A 24,046-nucleotide genomic window follows, 5' to 3' on the forward strand; every position below is an offset into this window, starting at 1 on the left:
CATGAGCATAGATTTACATTTTCACTTCAAGGTTCCACCAACCTCTCGACATTAATTAGATGTTAGCTGGGCCTATGGCATATTAGCTTTCACTTACACATTTTTTAAATAACAAAATATATTTTTCAATGGTTAATTCAGTGAATAAACTTTCATGTCTATAGCTAAAATGACTGCCACCACTGTAGGTAACACTCTACATATGTATTCAGGCTGAGCATGTGACGCATATTCTGTTTCACCCTCTCATGGGAAGTTCAACATTATCAAATCGTGACTTTTCTTGCCCTTACTGGTGTAATTTAGACACCACCAGGAACACCTTCCCTCAGTGGTCATCACGCTAATGGCCGATCAGTGCAACTTTATTATATTGAAATTTGTGACTTTCACAACATAACTAAAATGTATTATTTCTCAGAGAAGCAACCTTCTCCATGCTACACTCTGAAAGGCCCTTAGTTAGGAGCAAAGGAGTAGCCATCTTTTTCAGATCCCCTCAGAAATATACAACTATTCCTCAAAGCAGAAACCTATTTAATTAAAGAAAGGACATTTCAGAAGCAGTTTCTCATCTTTCCAATGTCAATGACTGCAGGCTAGACCAAAAACATATTTATTTATTTATTTTATTTACGGATGTATACAACGAATAGCTACCCCAGCAACGGGGCATCCCAGCGCTTCCCAAAGGACAGGTACTAAGGACTGCTCCAACCAACACAGACCAATTACACCGAGAAGAGCCAGGTCTTGGAAGCCTTTCGACAGATCATATGATTCTGGAGTCCTCTGATAGAGATCGGGAAGGAATTCCAAAGGTGGGCCGCCTGGACCTTAAAAGAACGCCCTCCAGCTCTGGCTCTTAGGATACGGGGGTACAGGCCAATCCCGAGTTGGCAGAGCGAAGGGAGCGATTTGGGATGTACTGGACTAACAGGTCCATTAAGATCAGAGGGCCTTGTTGTGTCAGAATTTTGTGGGCTACACACAGGGATTTAAACTGAATTATTTTGGCTATAGGCTGCCAATGCAGCTTTGGTAAAATATTAGATACCGAGCAGAACTTGGGCAGTGCCAGCAGAGCCCGGGCCGCGGCATTCTGTATTCGTTGGGGGCGTACAATGCACGATTTATTGGCGCCCAGATAAAGGGAGTTGCCATAGTCCAACCTGGATAAGGTTGTGGCCTGGAGAATAGTTTGGCGAATTTTTGGTTCAAAATATCCAAGCAGGGGTTTCAACCCCCTCAGGACTCCAAACCAGACCCCTGCAAGAACTTTAGATTGGGTATCAAAAGAAAGATCCCTATCTATCCAGAAGCCCAGATTCTTAACCGCCTCTTTAGGCAGTGGCGCTCATTTGAGTTTATCCGGCCACCACTGTTCTGACCAGAGAGCACCATCTCTCCCCAGCACAAGAATTTCCAACTTGGCAGCATTAAGTGGTAAGCAATTGGCTGTCGTTCAGTCTGAGATTGCTGGCAGATCATCTTTAAATTTAAAAAGGTTGTTTTTACAGTTTTTTGAAAAGGCAATGACTAACTGGGTGTCATCGGCATAAGATACCAATGACAACCCTCTACTTTTAGCAATCATTGCTAGGGGTTGAACATAGATGTTAAACAGTGCAGGGCTCAATATCGAACCCTGTGGGACCCCATGCTTAATGGCATGCACCTGCGAGTGGTGGGGTGGTACAACAACTTGAAAAGTTCTGTTTTCCAAAAAAGAACGGAACCAGGTCAAGGCCAGCCCCCTAACCCCGATATTGTGCAGCCTACCTAAAAGGATGTCATGGGAAACAGTGTCAAAAACGGCACTTAAATCCAACAGAATCAAGCCCGCCGAGTTCCCAACATCTAGGCTTCCACGGATATCCTCAATCACAGCCAGCAGTGCCGACTCAGTGCTGTGGCGGGGGCGAAAGCCGTTCTGTGAGCGGTCAAGGATTTTGTTCTGCTCTACAAATTCAGCCAAGACAGTATTTACATAGGATTCAGTAGCTTTAGCTAAAAAAGGAAGTTGGGAGCTCGGACGAAAATTACCCGGGTCCGAGGGCTCTAGAGATGGTTTCTTAAGAAGAGGAATAACTTTTGTATGTACCATGTTACGGGCAATGATGCAGAGGACAGAGATAAACTAATCAGTTCCCTGACTGCTGGTAGATCTGACTTATAGACCAGACGAAGTTGGTCTGGTCTCAAAGGATCGACTGGGGAGCCAGATTTAATATTACGATAGCGTGATTCCGTCACAGAGAGCGTAAGTGGAGGGAAAGTGCACAACGTTAGTTCAGGAGTGACAAACCTGTCCTCAACCATGGCTATTTGATCAGAGTTGACTCTAACTAAATGGAAACTGACAGTTGGAAGGTTGTTATAAATAGTCTCCACCTTGCGCACAAAGAAATCAGCAAGTTTGTTGCACTTGAGCGTTGGAGGAGACAGGGGGATCCGTTTTCACATTAGAGTGTTGCATCTTTCTGAGAAGGGAGAAAATCATTTTAGGGGGGTTATTACTCTCCAAAATTTAGCAGTAATGTATTCAGCTCTGTATTCATGTTGGTTACAGTATACCGTAGATGTATTTTTTGCTTTTATATCATAAACAACACTGGGCCTTTCCCTTCTATTGTTGATGGATGCTTTCTCTCTCTCACCCTTGCATGCCTTACTGCATATACCTTTCTGGTACAAAATATCCCCATGACCCTTGTCGGTATACTTACTCTTAGCGTATGTGATCCTTTTTTGTAATCTGTATGTTTATTTTTTATGTTTATAGACATTCTTTTTACCTTTGGACAGGCCACTCCTCCTCTGCCTATACGGTGTTTGCCTTAGCATTGCCCTCTGCCTGAGCGCCCTGAAGAAGGTGGTCCATATTTTGGAGTCCCACTGAAACTCTGGTCGACGTAACTACAAACTGGATTGTAACCAGGATGAATGATTATTGATTATAATGACAAGTACAAATGTGTTAAAAGTGCTCATATAAAAATGTGTTAACCATATTTTTGTTGTTGTCTGGACAATCAACCCATTTGGAATAAATTATTGGGCAATGCACCTTCCATTTTAGGTCACTATCGAGCTGGACACAATGTTAGGTTTTTAATGGTGTCTAGTATGAAGGAAGTTTGAGTGAATGAAGTCAGACAGATATTAGTATGGATAAGATTTCTTAGAATGTGTGTGTCCTGTAATGCAACTATTTGGCGTATATCATGTTCTCAAAATCGTTGCATCAATGAAGCAAGTTTGAAACTTTTTTCCTTTTGATATGAATTTACGGTTTTTTATAACCTTTTGTAAATATCTGAATGGAAACCCTATAAATACAACAAGATTGCTTTCTAAAATAAATGACTTTTGAGAATGTCAAGTTTATGAATTCTTATCATTGCAATTAATACTAGAGTTATACCTATATTAAATTATGTGGAGTTGGCATATTTTCTTGTTTAGAATGTTTTGCTTATAAAGCCTGTATTCTTATCCTAAGCCCGCTAGGGCTAAAATGGTTTGATTGCACAGCAGTATATATTAAGATTATTCCTTCTACATCACAAATATCTGTCACCACGTGATACTCTTTAAGAAGCATGCACAAAATAACAGCGACACATTTAGAGAAGCTCTAAATGACATAATATAATAGATGTCTACCCTAAATACCATGGACACAAACATTAATTCTTTATCGGTCTTCCTCATCAAAGTACTTTAGTCTGAGGTTTATTTTCATGTTGATGAACCTCCCTTACCCCCAAATAATAACTCTTCCCTTAAGATCTTAAAAAATTGGCTTTTCGTAACCACACCCCTTGTGGTTAAAGCAAGGGTTTTAGCTGTTTCTTTCTCTGTGTTTTCCAACTTTATCTGGATGTAGGTCTTTTCATTTCTCAAACTTTCCACGACTGCCGTAAGTAGTATATGTGTGTGTGTGTGTGTGTGTGAGTATATATATATATATATATATATATATATATATATATATATATATATATATACACATTATAGTTAGGTTCAGATTTTACACACACAAAACCATTTATATTTAGCAGTTATAGTTACCTGAGCTATACCTTCCGCCCGCAATGCGCTGCTTATATCCTCACATATTACATGGTCAGTGACCACTCAGTGAGTGTAAGTGTTTTCTAAGAGTTTGAGTTCTAAACATATACACTAAGCTATTACAAAAGTTAAATTAGTATACTAGGTGTACTACTAATAATTGATACTACTTCTAACATATGTTATGTGAGTGACTGTGTGTCTGAGTATCTGCCTGGATGTATAAGTGAGTGTGTGAGTAGCTGTGTGGGTGAGTGAGTGGGTGTCTGAATGGCTGTATGAGTAAATGACTGTGTGTGTAAGTAGCTGTATGGGTGAGTGAGTAGCTATTTGATTGGGGGTTTAAGTGAGTTGGTATGTGAGTGGCTGTTTTGGAAAGTGAGTGTCTGCTTGAATGGCTGTATGGGCAAATTATCTGATCTGTGAGTGCTTGTATTGATATGGGAATGTAATGTTTGTATGGGCGTGTAAGTGGTGGTATGGGTGAGTGAGTGGCTATATAGGTGAATAAGTGGTTTTGGAAGTAGCTCTATGGCTGAGTGTGTAGCTGTGGGAGTGGCTGTATGGGTGAGTGACTGGTTGTATGAGTATTCGTATTGGTGAGTGAGTGGTTGTGAGAGTACCTGTATGAGTGGGTGTGTGAATGGCTGTGTAGTTGTGTGTGTACGTGTATGCATCTGTGAATGGGTCTGTGTGTGGTTGTATGTGTGGGTATATGAGTGGTTTTGTGGGTGTGTAAGTTGATGGGCGAGCGGTTCTGCAGATGATGTAATCAGTGATGTCATGAGTGATGTCACTGTCTATGTCATGAGTGATGTAATATGTGAGGTCATAAACAGTGCATTGTGGGGGCATAAGTTATAGTTAGCTCAGGTAACTATAACTGATGAAGTTCTATGTTTTGCACATTTGGAATCTAGGCCTGATTATAACATCCATGTAAACTTTGTTTTTTCAGTGAATTTCTACGTTTTGTTTCCATTCTTTTTCCTAACTTGAACGTCCCTGTAACCTTTGTTTTTGTGTGAATTTCTAAGGTTTTTTAATTTAATTTCCGAACTGTAACCTCTAACCCTTAAAAATGGGTGTGTGAGTGGCTGTATAAGTCAGTGAGGAGTGTATGAGCAGTTGTAGGGTCTGTGAGTGGGTGTGTGAGTGGCCTAATGGATCAGTGAGGGGGGTGTGAGGGGCTGCATGGGTCTGTGACTGTGTGTGACTGGCTGTGAGAGTGTCTGTCTCTGTGTGCGAGTGAGTGTGAGAATGTTTGTCTGGGTGTCACAGTGGGTGTAAGAGTGTGTGTATGGGCATCAGATTGAGTGTGCGAGTGTCTGGGTGTGTAACTGGTTGTTGCAGTGTCTGTGACTGACTGTCAGAGTGAAGAGGTGTAGCGTAGCGGCCAGGGCAGCTGACTCCGGGACTTAGGGGCTTATGGTTCGATCCCTGGTGCCGGTGGCAGTTCAGCCCAGCACCATGTGACTCTGGGCAATAGCTCGCTTAATCTTCCCGACGGCCCCAAGCACCTTGACACCCTTAGTTAATTGTTTGAGCTTTACAAATACTGGACACATTCACATTTACATTTACAGAGTGTCTGTATGGCTGCCTGGGTGGGTGTGAGACTGTCTCTATGGCTATGTGAATGGGAGTGAGATTGTCTTTCTGGGTGTGTGAGAGGGTATCATGAGTGTCTGTATGGAACTCAGAAAGCATGTGGGTAAAGGTGTATAGGTGAGTAAGTGTGAGAGTGTATAGGTGAATGAGTGGGTGTGAGAAGATCTGTATGGGTGTGTGAATGGGTGTAAGTGTCTGTATGGGTATGTGAGTGAGTTTGACTGTGTCTGTATGGGTATAATTGATAGTGGATGTGAGAGTGTCTGTATGGGTGTAATTGAGAGTGGGTGTGAAAGTGTCTGTATGTGTATGTGAGTGGGTGTGAATGTCTGAATGGCTATGTGAATGGATGTGAGGGTGTCTGCATGGACATGTGAGTGGGTTTGTGAGTCTGTATGGGTATGTGAGTGGGTATAAGAGTGTATGAGTGTGTGACTCAGTGTGAAAGTATCTGTATGAGTGGGTTTGAGAGTATCTGTGCTTGTGACCGGGCATGCGAGTGTATGGGTGTGAGAGGGTCTCTATGGGTGTGATAATATGTGTGAGATTGCCTGCATGGGTGTCTTAGTGGGTGTGAGAGTACCTGTATGGGTATGTGTGTGGATTTAAGTGTCTATCTGTGTGTGAGTGGAGGTGAGAGTATCTGTCTGGGTGTGTAAGTAGGTGTGAGAGTATCTGTAGGGGTATGTGAATGGGTGTGAATATCTCTCTATGGGTATCTGTGAATGTGTGTCTGTATGGGTCTGGCTGTAAGAGTATCTGTGTGTGTGTCAGTATGAGAGTGTTGGTATGGGTGTGTGAGGGGATGTGAGAGTCTGTATGGGTGTGTAAATGGGTATGGGAGGAGCTGTATGGGTATGTGAGTGAGTGTGAAAGGGTCTGTGTGTGTGTAATAGGTTGTGAGAGTATGAGTGGGTGTGAGAATGTTTGTATTGGTAAGTGAGAGTCTCTGTATGGCTATCAGAGTGTGTGTGAGTTTGTTTATGGGTGTCAGAGTGGGTGTGAGAGTGTTTTCATGTGTGACTGGAGAACGCTGTCAAACCTACCTGTTTTGCCCGCGGGTGCTGCCGTGAGGGGAACGGCTCATTAAAGCTCCCAGTGATTGCCGCCGCAGGAGTCTGAACGCCGCCGTGAGGGGAACGGCCTCCGAAGTCGCAGCAAGCCACCACCGCCGCAGGGACTACACTTCCCAGCTGCCCCGGCGGGTGTGGCGCGACCAACGTGTCATCAGCGGAGCGTCCCTTAAGAGGGAGGAGCGCCGAGCGAGCGCTGAGAACGCTTGTCAAACCTACCTGTTTTGCCCGCGGGTGCTGCCGTGAGGGGAACGGCTCATTAAAGCTCCCAGTGATTGCCGCCGCAGGAGTCTGAACGCCGCCATGAGGGGAACGGCCTCCGAAGTCGCAGCAAGCCACCACCGCCGCAGGGACTACATTTCCCAGCTGCCCCGGCGGGTGTGGCGCGACCAACGTGTCATCAGCGGAGCGTCCCTTAAGAGGGAGGAGTGCCTCTCGCCCCACTAGTCACGCGCGGGAGCGCCCGGGCTAAGCCCGGGACAAGGGCGGGACAGTCTGCGACAGTCCGCGACTGGACGCGATCGGACAGGACCAGTCACTCTGCCGCTGGGACGTCAAGACCTCACCCACTAGTAAGACTTTTACTTGTTGAGTATTGCCTTATCCTGTGAGATATAATTACATGGTTAAAAAGGGTTACTGGGTAAAATCTCAGGATGCCGAAGAAAGCTGTCGCTGTTGTTGCTACTTCTAATACCATTGATAACTATCTGGTACAAACAGTTAAGAAGATAAATGATTAAAGGAGAGAATCTCTGGGTCTGAGTCAATCTCCCGATCTCGAACGCTTAAGACCATCTTCACCACCTTCCTTGGCAGACACTTTACCACAGGCAATAGGCACAGATGCTCCACTTATTTCCTTTTATGAATCTGTTAATAAGGATCTTGAAACAAATTCTGTGGTTGTTCCCGATATACTTCTCGTAACTGATCCCGAGAGTGACATTGAGTCTGACCATGGGTTTCAGACGCGAGTTACTGAAGAGGAACTTTCTTCCCCAGATCAGGTGTCTCGGCCGGTACGAACCTGTGCGAAAAAACAGCCAAAGCGAGGAGGGTTGCGGTCCGGGGTAAGGAGGAAAAGGGCTACCACTCCCGGCACATCAAAGGCTAAAAATACTGACCATGCCGAGGATAATATAAAGTACTCTATGGACGAGGAACTGCTCAATAAGATTGTAGAGGTGTTCGAAAGCAAGATTAAAGTTATAATTAAACCTCTGGTGGCAAAAATCGACAAACTGAATGCCGAGATTAAAAAACTGGAGGGCTTACAATCTAAGGTCGTGGGGGAGGTGGAAAATATAACCACTCTTGTCGCAAACAGATCAGTCCATTCAGGGGAGAATACAATGGGAGTGGGAGGTGTAGGGGGTGTACCGACAATAACCAACCCCCCTGCTCGAGCCCCGATAGATATTGTTAATCAGTTAGCTGACAAGGATGACGCCTTGTTAACAGTTAATATTCCCCCTGATCAAAATCAAGTAACAGACCCTCTTCAATTTATTGTTGAAGCCTCGCCGGTGGTACTGGTGCTGGCTAATGTTCCACTTTTAGAACGCGGCCTGGCAGAGCCACCCGCATCCTTGTCGAGTAAGGCTTTACATTGGTTAACATGTAACATGAAGTTAGCCCCAGGAGGTTGACAGCAACTGGCGAGAGAGATTAAGTCAGCGAAAAGGGTCTCGTGGATAGGGAACCGACCCAAAAAGTTTAAAGGGGACTGTGTGGCAGTGACTTTCTCAAACCCGGCAGTTTTGCCTAATGTCCTTGAAAACTTACTCCCGCCCCAACGTAGAAGCGGTACTATTGTCCCACTCACCCTAAAAAATTTTTATGGTGAACAAGAAAATGTTACTTACCCTAAAACCCCTGGTCTAGAAAGGGACAATAACTTGAATAATAGGTGGGGCTTAAATCTCGGTCTAAATATTGCAACTCATAATAGTTTTGATGCTTTATCCAGCCTGGATTTCTGTGATTGACGGGAGGCCTGGGCAGGTCTGGGTAGTGAGGCAACTGGTGATCCGACCCCCTTGGCTCCTGTATCTTCACTTAGGAGGGGTAGTGCTATCCCCGTAAAAGTAAACCGTGTATTGGGGGACAAAGTCAAGCTGCTAAGCTGGAACATCGCTGGGTTGCGTTCTAAGAGAGAAGACCCCAACTGGCTTAATGTTATTAAACAATATGATATTGTTGCCCTACAGGAGACCTGGGATGAGCATTGTGATTTTTGGGTGGATGGCTTTACTTCTTTTTTTGTCCCTGCTTTGAGTTCGACGGCTGGAAGAAGTAGAGGTGGACTTGTGTTGCTGGTCTCGGTGAACGTCAGGGGTAAAATTGTAAAGGTTGACTGTGTTTCACATAATTTTCTCATCGTGGAGGTAACCTTGGTTAATAACATTGGAATAATCCTAGTGAACTGTTATAATTCAAAGCAAGGGGACTCTACAGATGAGCATTTACTATGGCTAAATGATTTTTTAACTTCTTATAAAGAAAAGAAAACCACTTTTTGTCATCTAGTTTTGATGGGTGATTTTAATGTACATCTTTGTTTAAACTGTGATCTAACTGATCTAGATGGTCCGGATAGTATATCCCACCAGCATTTTGAACACAGCCAGAAGGGGGTGGCTCTTGAAAATCTACTGTCCAGTAATGATTTGTTTGAAGCTGAGTTTTTCGATAGCAATACCCGGGTTGCTACTTACACTGGTAGGGACTGTCAAACGATCATTGATTATATCTTTTTATCATTAGGACTTTTAAAGTATGTAATTTTTTATAATGCTATACAGATGCCTTTAAGTGACCATAACCCTGTGGTGATGGAGTTACTTGATGGGCTTTCGCTACTAAACATTTCTGCCCCGCCTCAGGCGGTTGTGTCGGTCAAAGCTAAAGACCAGGGGAGAAGGCTCAAATGGGGTAAAATCGTCCCCGCTGACTTCTTCCTAACTATAACATCTAAGGCTGCACAGGAACTAAATACCTGTGTAAATCCTCTCTCCAAGGGGGAGGTAGTAATAACATCGTACGAGGCCATTTGCTCTAAAGTGTCCCAGGAACTTACATTGAACTGTCGAGTAGCAACAAATAGACCGGCAATGGGATGGTTTGACCATAAATGCAGTAAAGCCCATAATATTCTAAAAAAGGCCCTTAATGTGCGCCCGAGAAATAAAGTCCTGGTATCCCAGCTTAGAAGAGAGTATGCGAAGGTTATACAGGAGCGAAAAAGGGAGTTAAAACACGAAGCCTGGGTCGAGCTCATGGACAAAGCTACCTTAAAAGACAGCGCCAAGTTCTGGTCAATTATCAATACTCCACTGTTCTCTAAAGACCAAAACTCAGTCTTAGAATTAAACATCTCTGAAACAGACTGGTTTAGTCATTTTGAGAAGATATATGGTAGTCATTTGGAGCTGGAAACCCTGGTAGCCCCTGTTCCCATTGTGGCCCCAGTAAGGTTTGAGACAGCCGAAGTGGTTAAAGCAATTGAGAGTACGGCTGGGCACAAGGCACCAGGTCCGGATGGGGTTCCCTCTGACATGTACAAGGCCAATCCGGAGTACTGGGCTGAAATTTTGACTAAAGTCTTTAATGCCTCTGCAACCGTAGGGTTTCCCAAATCCTGGTCCAGATCGATTATAATCCCTGTGTTCAAAAAAGGGCAGAGGGGAGACCCGAGATGTTATAGGCCTATTTCACTGTTAGACTCCTCTATTAAAATCCTAGGGAAGGTGGTCTTGGCCAGAATAACATCCTGGGCCTCGGAGAATAACATATTGACTGATGTCCAATATGGTTTTAGGGCGGGGAAAAGTACAGAGGACCAATGTCTCAACCTTAATCTAATTATAGCCAAATACACGAGGGCTAAAAGGGGCTCTATCTTCTTGGGTTTTATGGACCTGTGCACAGCCTTTGATCTAGTTAATAGATCTAGGCTGTGGACCATGCTGCTTAAGATGGGCCTCGATCGTTCGCTGGTGTATTTTTTGGCAGAACTGCATAGGGATTTGAATGCTTCTATCAGGTTGACAACAGAGGGGAAATGCACAGCAAGTTTTAAGTCCAGTAGGGGGGGTGCGCCAAGGCTGCATCTTAGCCCCAATGTCGTTCACGTTGTATGTGAACTCGTTGGAGACGGACCTGACGGCAGTCACGCAGGATATTCCGCGCATGGGGGAAATGCCAATTCCGGTGCTCCTCTACGCCGACGATGCGGTTTTACTGGCAAGAACCCCAATTGGACTACAGAGACTGCTTGAATCCTTCGGTAATTTTATGAATAGTCTTGACTTGTTGATCAATACCGGGAAATCCCACATAATGTCTATGGGGAGTTCAAGAAACAATGTTAAGACTTTTTACTGTGGTACCGAGGTCATTAGCAGAGTAAAGGTATTTACTTATTTGGGAGTCTTATTCGATGACAGGAGTAGTTGGACCCCCCAGCTTACTACAAAATCTAATGCCAGCTTGGTTTATATTAAAGTGTCCAAAAATTAATTAAGTCCTCAATGGGTTTATACTTTAAAGAGATTTACATTATTTCAGGATTTTTCAGCTAATTCATTCTACTTCTTTTCGTTTATTCAACACAAATTCCCAACCTGGATCTTATTGTAGCATCACAAAATTGAGCCCTGAATGGGCTTACTCTAATGCACTTCCGAAATTCATTCCCCAAAACAGAAAAATTAATTGAAAAATGTAAAAAGTTTCAGTGGACCTCTTTTGCGAGTGCCTATTAGCATAATTGATAATAAATGAAAAAAATAATGATTCTTATTAAGTAGCGAGCGTGTTCTTATGCAAATATTTCATTGTTTAACCAGGTATTGTTAAATATAATATCACCGCACCTCAAGACTTTTTTTTAGCCTAAGTGAATTGAAAGCTCTTCCTCGGTTTTTAAGCCATCTGGGATCACTGTTTGCATGTCTATAATAAACCTAGACTCAAGTCTTCTAAGTTTCAATTCGTGGTTTCCGCCGCGGTCACTGGCAGGGGTATGGTCTATACAATAACATTTGAGAAGGTTCCTATCACTGTTGTGGTGTTGGGCAAAGTGCCTGGCCACGGGGTACGAAAAGTCCTTATTCTCAATTGCTCTGGCGTGTTCCAGGATTCTCAGTTTTGTTGGATGTATAGTGCTGCGTATATACTGTTTAGCACATGGACATACAAGGCAATACACACAAAACGAGGTGTTGCAGGTTAAAAGCTTGTTTATCAATTTAACACCCTTCATCCCAGGTATTTTATAGGAGAGAACTCTGGAACTATTTTTACAAGCAATGCATTTAGAGCATGGAAAAAACCCTGTGACTTTACTGATCCTAGGAACAAATGGAATTGGTTCATAAAGGCTCCTGACCAGTACATCTTTTAGTGACTTGCTTCGCCTAAATGTTATCTGTGGATAGTCAGGAAGTATCCTGCCTATTACTTGGCCAGTCTTCAAAATATGCCAATTATGACACAAAATTCTTCTCATAATCCCTGCCTCATTAGAAAAAGTAGTGATAAATCGACCTGTCATCCTCTCTCATAATAGGCTTCTCCCTGTCCTTTAGTAGGCAGTGTCTCCGTATTTTCTCAACCTTAGTCAAAGTTTTAAGCAGTAAATCCTGACAGTAGCCACGTGCTTTAAATCTATCTATCGCTTTGTGTGCGGCAACATGAAAGTCATCTATGTTGGTACAGTTTCTCTTCATACGTAGAAGCTCCCCATATGGTATACTATCCTTAAGATTTTTCTGGTGGCTACTTGAGGCTTCTAGTATGGAATTACCAGCTGTCTCTTTCCTAAATAAAGATGTTCAAATCTTATCATCACGAACATAAACTTTAAGGTCTAGAAAAGAAACTTCTTTTTTACTCAATTGCCCACTAAAGTGTAAATTTAGGGAGTTCTTGTTCAATTTGCTAATGTACTCTTCAGCATCTCTCTGTGGACCTGTCCATAAAATAAACAAATCGTCAATATATCTATGCCACGATATAATACATCTGACCCATTTACTGTATTTTTCCGCCTAGGCCACCTGCTTCTCCCACCAGCCCACGAATAAATTTGCATAGCTGGGGGCGAAGCAGGTGCCCATTGCGGTACCCTGTATTTGACAATAATGCTGTTTTTCAAAAAGGAAGGTATTGTTGGTCAAACAGAAACTGGTGAATTCAATTAGCATTTCATTGTGTTCAGTTAGCTGCAATGACCTCCCCTTCAGAAAATAACGTATGGCTTGTAGGCCCTCAGTATGTTCGATTGCAGTGTAGAGACTGGTCACATCTAACACTATCATCACCATATCTTCCTCCCATGGGGTGTCCATGATGCTCCTGATGAAGTGAGTAGTGTCACATATAAAGGAGGGCAGCATCCACACAAAATCTGACAAGAAGTGATCAACGAATTGAGACATTGCCTCGGTTAAGCATTCAATGGAGGAAGCTATGGGGCGCCCTGGTGGTCTAGTGGCGTCTTTATGAATCTTCGGCAGGTGGTAAAACGTCGCTGTTAATGGATATGGACATGTGAGGAATTTAAACTCATTGTAATTAAACATATTTTTATCCGCCATTTCTGGATACGTTTATGATACTTATGGATACTCATGATATATTCCTCCTTCGTTATTTTTAGGTAACATTCAGTATCACATAACTGCCGAAGTGCCTCTCTAGTGTAAAATTCATGGGACATCAAAACAAAGTTCCTCCCTTATCAGAGGATTTGCATATCAGGTCAGGATCACTCTTTAGCTGTTGTAAAGCTTGTCGTTGTACTTTGGTTAAGTTCATCGATAAATTAGATGGTGGTGCAAACCTCATTGCTAACAAGTCTTTCTGAACTGAATCCTCAAATACATCGATTGTATCGTAAGGGGTCATCGGAATGTAAGTTGACTTAGGCTTAAATTCTGTTTGCACCGATTTTTGTTCTATTCCGAAGCCCTTGCTTCTGATATATTTAAGGGTACATCTTGTGAACTGCAGGGTTCCTGACTAAAGGATTTGTAATGTCTGTAAATCCTCCCCCGTTAAGGGGGTTGTTTCCATTGTCTGCTGATTTTCTTGAGAGCGTGCAGTCATTGCTACAATGCCTTGTTGTTGCAATCCTCTCATTTTGAAAAATTTCTTTAGTTTTAATTTGCTGGTAAAGAGGAAAAGTTCTATCCGGGTTTGTGTATATTCCAGTCTCTTAGTGGGACAAAAAGTCAGTCCTTTTTTCAGTACTGTTTCTTAATCTTTAGTCAATCTCTTTCAAGTCAGATTGACGATGGTCAGGTCATGAGACGGCTCTACCTCTTGAATCCTCTCTTGCTGCGTGTCTGGCCGCTTTTCCTTGCTGTTGGTTTGTAGCGGCCGCCCCTTCGCTTCTTTCTGTGATGTCCTGGTGTTTTTCTTCCGGGGATTTTCGTCTCCCTCCTTGTTGCCGAGAGTTCCTCATCAGCTGGAACTCCTCGAAAAAACGGCCCTTCGCAGCCAGACTATGAGCAGCAGTGCCTGTGAATTCTTCACCCAAGAGTTCCACATCGGTGCTCACAGTGGATTCGGTTGTTTCTCTTGCTTCCACGTTCTGAGGGGCTGCACTTCTCAATACTCGTCGCGGGGCACCAAACTTCTGGGCGAAGGTCAGTTTCCTTCACTGTTCGTAATCTCTAGCGTCTCGATTGAATTTGGTATGTTTACGCAATTTGATTTTTTCTTCTTAGGCAATGAGGCGTGCTTTCATTTTTTCTCGCAGATCTTCCTTTGTCGAGCTATCCTGGTTAAGTGCAATCATTGCTTCAATTTCCTCAATCTCATTTAAGCATTTTTCAAGATCGCTCCAAGCAAACTTTATTAGTATTTTCAACATTCCAACTGAGGCTTCCGTCGTATACTCCGACCATTCCTCTAACAAAGCCGGGTCCGGGTTCTCATGCGATGGTATTGTGTAGATTTTCAACCCGTGGGGAATGCGCTTTACCTCAAGGTAGTTTTGAAATGAGGTGGCTTCCCACCACTTGCGGATCTCTCGCTCCATCAGTCGCTCTAATTGGTTGAATTGCATGCACAATGAGCTCTGTATGCCGTTGCCTCGATCCCGGTCCACTCGCTGCATTGGTGTGCATTTGAAAACGTCTGCTGCTTCCTCGTTTCGGGATGCGTCCGAAAACATTTTCTCGCTTATAACGTGTGCACTTCTGAGAGTAAATAATGATCTTGCCCCTGCCACACTCCAGCTACAGTATATGCATATAGATACAGTAATTTTCAAAGCCGTATTAATTTTACAGATTACGCTGCAGACGGCGGGCGCGTTCGCCAACTCACCCAGCCAGTTGTTCTTCCGGAATCCCTCCAGATGATTGCATTTGTAGCGGTGCTCTGCGACGAGGGTTAAAGCTCCAAGTTCCACCAAAGAAGTCGCTTCTGAGCACTCGTGGGTGGGTGCAGTCCCGAAACGCGGCGGTGGTTCCGCATAATATATCCACCTCAAAACTTCAATCCACGGTGAGAGGAAGGAATGGGTCGCACTCGCAGGGTACTTTTCTCAGTTATTTATTCGTCCATCAAATTTAAACAAACACAGGACGCGTTTCGGCTTTCGCGCCTTCTTCCAACTGTGTACGAAGTGCACACAAAATTAAATGCCATTTAAACTTTCTTGCCAACAGTGTTTCCGTCACAAAACTCATTAGCATAGAAAGCAGACTTCGCCATAAACAATATATTCAACACAGGCGCCGTCTTTTAACATGTTCATTCTAAATTTTTATTTAAATCGTGTTTGGGTGTTACAAGTTCATTCATTGTACTTCAAAATAATATCATCAAGCTTTATCGACCAGTGCATTTCTTCTATACACAAGATGCCAGCTTGGTTTGTATTAAAGTGTCCAAAAATTAATTAAGCCAAAAATACTTTAAAGAGATTTAAATTTTTTCAGGATTTATCAGCTAATTCATTCTACTTCTTTTCGTATATTCAACACAAATTCCCAACCTGGATCTTATTGTAGCGTCACAAAATATATATATCCTCAACAAAGCCATGGTATTGTGCGATCTCAGGAAAACAGGATCCAGGACTCAAAGTGTTCAAGCAAAGCGTTTATTAACACGACGCGTTTCGACTACAAAAGCAGCCTTGGTCACGCCATGACGCACTGTTTTATACTTCATCTACTTGAGTTTGTTATCAGTGCCTTCATGCAGTGTTGTCACTCGCACACTGCATGCCCCGTAAACGTTTTTTTCTGTTCGGATTTGTGGCACTTGCCAGCTACCTACCAAAGCATGGATTGATTCATTTGATTCAATCATTTACAAAGTATATTGTATATTTTTTATATTCTGTGTCATTATGTTGCATCATGACATTTTGTCAGTGAATGAGAGTGTTTACCGCATCCCATGCATGCAGATTGTCAACCTTACCCTGGGTGTCACTACCATTTGTACATTGGGTTCACTGTTGAAAGATTCTATGCATTAATCTGTTACTTTTTGACCACTAAAATATGGTAACTACGGTGACACCGCGTCACCTGACTTTGGACCTCTCATGTTGATTGACGTACCATGTAATGTTTTATAAGCCAGTCTTTTAGTGTGCACATTACACATGACCAAGGCAGCTTTTGTAGTCGAAACTCATCATGTTAATAAATGCTTTGCTTGAACACTTTGACTCCTGGGTCCTGTTTTCCTGAGAGTACACAATACTTTGGCTTTGTTGTGGATTAATTTACCGGTTCGATCTGCCGATGTGTGCGCCACTACTCATATATACATATATATATATATATATTACCGCTCCAATATCCATAAGTAGATTTCCATCCACAGGAAAAAAGCACTCACGGGGGCCGTTTGTGGCAGTTTATTGAGAAACTAACACAGCAATAAAAAAACAAACAGACGCGTTTCAGTCGTAACCTTCTTCTATGTTTACCGAAGCATCACAAAGACCACCATTTAAAACAGGGTACATCAAAATAAACAAAGGACGATAACCCTTGCAGGTTGGTCGAGGAGCATGAACGCCATCTTAAAGAGCCCAAAAACAATGCATATACTGTTATTATTGTTATTTAAATCATCATAATATGCCCAATTTCATTCAAATCGCATACATTGATCATTCCAACAGTATATAACTGGCAAATGATTAAACCAATACAGCCCTTGGATGGGCAGACTGGAAAAATCAACCTCGTTCCTCAACTTTCCATTTAAAACGGTGCCCTCAATGGGCAAAATTATAAACCCTGGCAAAAACGGCAGTCTATAAAGCGGTCCATGAAAAGTCATAAATCATTTCATCCAAAATGTCTACGTATTATCATCTTTTACGGAAGGCGGAAAGGGGTCGGAATCTAGAAGGAAGAAGACAGTACAGGGAATCAGGAAAGCCCAGAATCCATAAAAAATCACAAAATAATGAAATAATCAGTCAGGAAGGATAATTCCACATCCAAGTAAATATACAAATATACCTAAACGCAGATATACACAGTATCTAAAAAAACACAGATATACACAGTATCTAGAAAAAACCTGCTGACAGAACTCATTCCCCCAGATGTACTGCTAATTCTTCATGCATATTGAGTCCCATCGGCACCTTGGTTTGCAGATCGATAATGTATCTCGACACCAATCTACGGAGTCGTGTCAATCTGTCCCCCCTCTAGGGTTATTCGGGACATGATCCAAGCCAAAATAACTTAAAAGATCCCTATTACGGTGATGAACATTATCAAAGTGGCGTGCCACAGGGTACGCCTCATCAACCTTTGCAATAGCTCACATGTGTTCTAGTATCCTTATTTTCATGGGTTGAACCGTGCTGCCTACATAACGTAGGCCGCAAGGACAGGTAAGGCAATAAACACTATAGGGTGTAGTGCAAGTAAGGAACTTCTTGATCTTCCTGCAGATCCCTACCTTCGGAATATCATACGTAAGGACCCTTTTGCTGAACTTACAGGCCTTACATTTCCCACATGGGAAAAATCCCTGCAGGGGACCAAAGGGGGATTTGGGAATGTCTGTCAGATGACTGTGAACTAGCTCATTTTTTATGGATCTGGCCTTCCTGAACGTTATTAGAGGATTAGATGGAAGATCATCGCCCAGCATCTCATCTGTGCGAAGAATTTGCCAACTTTTCTTCAAAATCTTTTTAAGTAGTGGGGCATTCCTAGAATAGGTGGTGATAAGGCGAAACCTCCCACCTGAGTTGGTGTAGGTTTTCTTATCCTTTTTCTTGAATAAATTCTCACGCTTGATGGTATTAGCCCTGTCATAGGCCTTTCTAAGAATCTCCGGGCTGTAGCCTCTAACCTTAAAACGTTCCATGCTTTGTTCAGCCGCATTCTGGAATTTATCGTCATCAGTGCAGTTGCGTTTAATCCTAAGGAGTTCCCCATAGGGGATACTCCTTATAAGATTTAAAGGATGACTACTGGTAGCTACAAGAACTGAATTCCCAGTTTCGAAATAACCTGCTTTTCAATTCCCCTGACTCGATGTAGATATTCACATCAAGGTAATTTACAGATGTCTCGCTGACCTCACCTGAGAATTCAAGATTGACCTCATTGGTATTGAGTACCTCAGTGTACTCTCTAGCTGTTTCAGGGGTGCCGTTCCATACGATAAATACATCGTCAATGAAACGATGCCAACTTATCACTCTTTCAGTCCAGATCGCATTAGATGCCCCCCAGGCCACCTGCTCCTCCCACCAGCCAACGAACAAGTTCGCATAGCTGGGGGTGAAGCAGGTGCCCATCGTTGTACCCGACAATTGCCTATACAGCTGTGACTGAAAGAGAAAGATGTTATTAGATAAGCAAAACAGTGCAAATTCCAGCAGCATGCCACTGTGCTGTGCATATTTCAATGGGCGTTGGTCCAAAAAATATTTCATAGCTTCCAATCCATCTGCATGTTTTATAGATGTATATAGGCTCGTAATGTCAAGTACCATCATGGTGTAGCCCTCCATCCATTTGAGAGATGTCAATTTGTCCAAAAAGTCTGTATTATCCCGAATATAGGATTTCAATGTTTGTACAAATGGCAAAAGAAAGAAATCAACATAAATTGACAAATGCTCTGTCAGACTTCCTTGCGATGCCACGATGGGTCTCCTCGGTGGTGCTTCCTTGTTTTTATGCACCTTCGGCAGGTGGTAGAACGTGGGAATGGTCGGGTTCAGACGACTGAGGAATAGAAACTCATCCATCTCCAATAGACCTTATATATATATATATAGTTTTATATATATATATATATATAAATATATATTTATATGAAAGTAGTATCCGATTTCTTTCCATATTATGGGCACGGACATGCAGCACTTCCCCGTTCTCTGGTGTCAGCGGGTAACCAATGGGTGTTAATATAATATGAGTACATTACTTATGATTGAGCAAGTTATTACCAATTGTTTTGTATAACGGTGGTATGATGGTCGATAATATGAGTACATTACTCAGGATTTCATATCAATTATTGAACAATTAACAGGCTCATGTTGAAGAGTCATAGGCACAGTGTGTAATATTATTAACCTCGCCAGGTTGTAATATTATTGAACTTGACACGTTTATTCCCGCCGTTTTGGGTAATATGTATTAAACGTTTATGAAGCCCACGACAGAATACACAGCATAAATCAATGTAGTGAATGTCGAATTGTTGGATCTCATGTGCTGAAAATATCATTGTGAATGATGGCGATGATGAGTCTGATTGGGGCCACTGGTAAATATATGCACATGTAAATATGCATTTTAATGAGATCACGATGTGCAGTCCTACTGTTTCGCGACTGGACGGGGTAGTGCGAGGGGCATTGTGAGGCCATTGAGGAAAACAAAATGACAATTTCAACAGTGACATTGTTTTAGCAACCCACTTGGGTTTTATCAGAAAAGATACCTGCGGGGGGAATTACTCACTGGAGAAGACGGGCAGCAGCTTAACCAACAGGCCACAGGGGTGGCCACGCCCAGATGGGCGAGGACTAATAAAACTTTATGCAGTGCCGAAATTCAGCCCGTGTCAGAATGCAGTTGTAACCTTCTGCCTTTGAAGAAGTGTCCATGACACGAAACGCGTCAGGCAGGCAAGACTTTGATATGGACTAAAAACACCGAGCTGTTCAATTTGTGTTTCCTCAATAAAACAAAGGCAAGATTTACTCACCTGCGTGGGCTCCCTCATTTGCAGGTAAACGTAGGTATATATATATATATATATATATATATATATATATGCGGCTGAGTCTTGTGCTTCAAATAAAGACGCATTTTACACACCTCCTAGAGTGCCTTCTTCTTTTGTCACTGTTGGCCGAAGTTGGATTGATATATACACACACACACACATACAAAATTAACTCCAGTTAAAGCTCGCTGAGAGTCATGTTGACGTGCAGTCTGAAATAGGGACATGCATGTTAAGCAGTAAGACCTTAGGCTTGAGCTGATAATATGCCCTCTTGACTCCTCACAGTGACCAACAGCACAAGTAGAAGACCCTGCAAAACTTTGAAACACACATACGTTGGAAGTCTTGGACTGTCCCCACATGTCCACATGGACCACCCTAATGAGTTCACATGACCTGCAGATGGCAACTTTAATTCAGAGGAAAGGTCGCAAGGATCATTCAATCCTTTGGCACGTCACTGCTGGGACTAGCTGCATCACATCTTCTAGAAAAGGATAGGATGGCAGTTGAAGAGTACAGCTATCTTTCTATTGATAGCTGTCAGCCGAACATGTGACTGGGAGCAATGAAAAATGGCAGACCCACCTTTCACTCTCTCAGGAGCAACATTAGGGCAATCTGCAGCGCACAGCTCTATATCCCAACACAGTGTTAGCACCTTCTATGCTCATGACGAGCTGAGCTCGTCATGAGGCACGGTGCTCGTGTGCTCATGACGAGCTGAGCTGGTCATGAGCCGTGGAACGCTCACACGCGGGGATAATTCCCCTGCTGTGCTGAACGTTCCACGGAAACGGGTGTGGTCATGACAAGCTCAGCTCGTCATGAGCACACGAGCACTGTGCCTCATGACGAGCTGAGCTCGTCATGAGCACGGGGGCGCTGTGTGCGCCCCCCGCCCCCCTGCAGAATAGGGGAATTACCCCCGCTGCAAAGGGGTTAAACAGTTAGTTGCTGCTAATTGATTATATGCATGTTTTCAACTTCAGATGAAAAATTCAACCGATGGCACAACCACATATTGCAGCGTTTCCCAAACTGTGAGTCACAAGCTGATTTTTGGTGAGTGGGAAAGTCCGAGCAATAAATAAAGATGACTTTAAATCCTGTATTTATCATGACACATTATCCAGAGCTCAAAGAAAGATATCAAATGTCAGGCTATGTCTTCTGACAAATTGCTGTATATTCTTTTAACATGGGGATTGGTGTTTACTTTTCTTTCTCTGACTACAAAGTGAGAGGAGTTTTTCAAATGAATTATGTAACAATCTTGCTGGAGTACAGGGAGTGTAAAAGTAAACAATGTAGGATGTTAGTGCTTTGCAACACAACAGAAACAATATGAACTAAATACTGTCTGGACTATAACATTTTAATTATGGCTATTCAATTGAGTTCTGTACCTCTAACCCCACACCACCTCTATGAGTAAGCCTTGAACCCCTCAACTATGCGGTCATGACAGTCAAGTATTAAAGAGGTGCACTTGGTGCTCAGCTTTGTGTGCAATAACCAAGGTTAAGCCCGAGGACACAAGTATTAAATAGCTCAGTTTATTATTATCGGAGCCAAGCAGTCCTGTTTGTTCTAGGACTTCTGTAAATTTTCCCACACTTATGCATTGAAACAAAGTCACATGGTAAGAAGAATTCAGCAGCCAGTTTGGCTACTAACATGCCTCTTAGAAATCACAGAACTCCCATTGCATGAGAAATGCACTGACACTAGAGGATATGATTCAACACCCTCTTTGGTACTCAAATCACCATGAGGCTTGGTATCCATGAAACTGAAAACAGGCTTTAGGACTAGATACAGAGCAGAAATGTACCCAAAAAAAATACACAACACCAAAGGAAATGCTGGTGGAACAACTTTTGTTTATTAAGCCATTACCCTTTTTAGCTCTCTCCCTGATGAACTAAGATCAAACCAACAGTGTTACCCTTTCAGGAACTAACCCAACTGATCCAAAAGAGGATCTGCAAGTGTTCCCAAGAGATCTGCATATGCAATGAAGTATTTGTTGATTGTCAAATGGGAGGAGATAAACTAGTCAATAAAACATAGGCTGGAGTGAGGTTTGCATACGTAAGGCAAGCAACCCTTGTAGCCACCTTGATGCCAGCAGGATGAACACAAGCCCCTGGAAGCAGTAATGGGCCCATGGGGTGGCTTACAGGTTGCATTAATGGGGCTATCACTGCCAGGGGTGGCATAAATCCTGAATTTGGCCATGCAGGTTGAAAGTTTCTGATGGGCACGTACAATGCATTTGCTCAACGATTCTACATCTTTACAGGTGCCTTTACTAAAAGAGCTAACCTTGCAGCAGTTCTCCCCAAGGAGGCTGAATGCTCACCCATTGATATGTCAAAGCGATGATTTAGTCCCATAAATGGTCAGCAGCCCTCCTATTGTGCGGCGAGCTCCTCCAAACCCTCATTTAAAGAGAAGCACTTGGTCTGAAATAAATAACCCACTCTTTACAGTTCTCGCCGTTTTCTGAATGTTATTGGATTTTTTGTGATTGGGCTCACTCAAGTCTGATCTCACAGCTGTCAGCCTCTAAATCTCCGCGCGCCGCTGTCACTGCCATTACGCGGCCGCTTAATGATCATGATATGGGGCTTGGATTGAGGATCGCTTAAGCGGGGCCATTCTCCACTGACCCTAGAGGGGCCTTTAACATTAGCGCCCATTCTCCGCTTGATTAAATAGTTTTACGACTGGGCTTAGGGATCTGGCAGCTGCCCAACTCTTATCAAATTGATCTAAATTAATTAAATAGCAGGATATTAAATCTAGCGCTGCCCCTGAGGTCTCTTCTTGATTTTTGAAGTCTACAGTTTCATTTTGTCTGTAAGTTTTCTGCAATTGTTCTTTGTCTCTGCCAGGGTGGTTGGCCGGTTTATGGAGACAAGGTACTTACCTTTTCTTACAAGATACGGGAATCAAATCAAGTGTAGTATTCTCAGACCCTAAAATATCTTACAAATAAAGACTCATTTTCTTTGCTATAACGATTGCCCATTCTCTTCACACATCACCCAGACCCCTCCTCCTTGTAGGACAATGTTCCTGTCTACTATGTCAATTACACAGCTGGATATTTTTTTTTTTACAGAACTAAAAGAATCTGAGCATGGCTAGGTTCAATGTGATCATGCATTTTCTATTGGGGAGTCTCAACTCCAGAATCTCCTCTTTAGGCCAAGATCTCTCTTTTTTAGATCTGAAACAAATTCTCCATCCTATCTGGCCATTCTGCAACAATGTGGGTATCTCCAAGTGTGCATCAAAAATAACATGCTGGAAATGAAAGCCAGAGACATGTCATCACAATAGTGACAATCGCTTTGCTTGCGAGATGCGGGCCTATGGCTACAGAATTGATTATGAATCTTGGAAACTCGAGTCCTAATACTGGACATCCCTATTGACCGAATTGTGATCCTGTGCAAGTCGTCTAATTTTCTTGTCCTTCACATTAAAATATTTAGAGCTCTTTGAAATAGCATTCAATGAAGCTGCCATTGATGTGGACAGCAGGGGGGCACAGCATCGTCATCTCTTGCTCAAAGGTCATACCTAGGTCTTGCAGTACCTGAAGGAACCAAGTTGGCATCATATTGCACGGAATGTTGCCCACACGCGTGCAGTGGGAAGTTTTATATCTATCAGAGTTTGAACGAAAATCACTATTCACTCTTTTTTTCTGTTCTAATCTAATTTATTTGTTAGATAAAAAGAAATACAGTTACAAAGTACTCTTAACTGCGATGCACCGCCACTTTACCCCACAATAATAATAGGAATAACGATCACCTTTCCATCCAGGTTTTATCATGCCGAACACTGCGATCCACAAACCATCCATTTCCAACTGTGCACTCTTTGATGGTGAATTAATGCGACCTATATTTGACCTCAGTGAAGTTAATTGTTAACCCTAAAATGAACAACTAACATAAAGTTGTCACTGGTATAAATAACTGAGCAATTGCTTTTTGTCC

The sequence above is a fragment of the Lissotriton helveticus genome, chromosome 5_1 (assembly GCF_964261635.1).
Source record: "Lissotriton helveticus chromosome 5_1, aLisHel1.1, whole genome shotgun sequence".
NCBI lineage: Eukaryota > Metazoa > Chordata > Amphibia > Caudata > Salamandridae > Lissotriton > Lissotriton helveticus.